The following is a 1,106-nucleotide window of genomic DNA, read 5'->3' as shown; positions in this document are numbered from 1 at the left end:
GTGCCCCACCTTGTGCAGATGGTTAACAACTGGTTAGCAACTGGTTAACCCTGGGCTGCTGGAGGCGTCTACCTGCAGCATTCGGGGGTTCAGCCACCTTTTCCCACAACCGAGAAGAGACGCTTTAGGAAGCGATGACAGCGGGGGATGCAGGCAGCAGAGTAAAGCGCGTGCCACAGCGGCTGTTGGCCAAACCGCCCCGGTGACAACGTGGCACTGGTGAAGTCCAAGCGGAGACATCCCTGAGTGGTCTCACACCTGAAGGGACAGGCCAGCAGAAACTCGGTGCCATTCTGCTGATTTCGGTGGTTTTCCCTGACGGCCGGTGCTCAGCACAGCTGAGTCTCGGTTGCTAAATCCAGCTGTGTGCGTGTGGCCCCTCTGGTGTGTACGTGGGGTGCAGGCGCTATTTTTACCCCCCTCCAGCCACCTGCGTATCTGGGGATTTCTGTCTCCCCTGCCAGCTCCGTAGAAGAAGGTTTGCTCTACGGACAGTTCCTTTTGTGGACTTTCCATCCCCCTGTTGCTCTGTGACATGTTGAATTAGTAGAAAATTTTGTGTGTAGGCGGAGGAAAGGGTGGGTTAAAGCAGAGCTCAGCGGTGGCTGTATCGGTAGCAGCAGTTCCACGGACACAGCAAACGGTGTGGTTTGGGTCAGGAGTTCCCCACAGCTGAGGAGCTCGATCGTGCTGGGGCCATCTCCAGCCTCCCGGCGTGTTCCGCAGGTTCCAGTGGTTGTGGATGCCATTTATGTTCTTCGAAAGCAACCTTGGATTGAGGGGCGACATGTAAACTCCGTTTAAATCCCTTAATTTTAGTGTGAAGTGAGAATTTCCACCGAGGTGTGGCGGACAGACTGCTGAGTCTCACCAAGACTGCGTTGTTCTCGTTGCCCCTTAGAGGCCTGTACGGAGGAGGGTGATGGCTGAGGGCTGGCACGGACAGAGCGGGACACGGCGGGACACAGCGCCTTGCTCCGAGGCAAAACGCGGACCCAGAGGCGGCTGCGGGCAGGGAGAGGCTGCTACGCGAGGCGTGCCAGCCACCAGGTCTACCAGCACCCGAACGCTGAGTCCGGCGCTGCCCCCCGCACCGCCTCGGCTCT

This window comes from Buceros rhinoceros, unplaced genomic scaffold, assembly GCF_000710305.1.
Source record: "Buceros rhinoceros silvestris isolate BGI_N320 unplaced genomic scaffold, ASM71030v1 scaffold33523, whole genome shotgun sequence".
Taxonomy (NCBI): Eukaryota; Metazoa; Chordata; class Aves; order Bucerotiformes; family Bucerotidae; genus Buceros; species Buceros rhinoceros.
Note: the sequence above shows the minus strand (reverse complement) of the source record.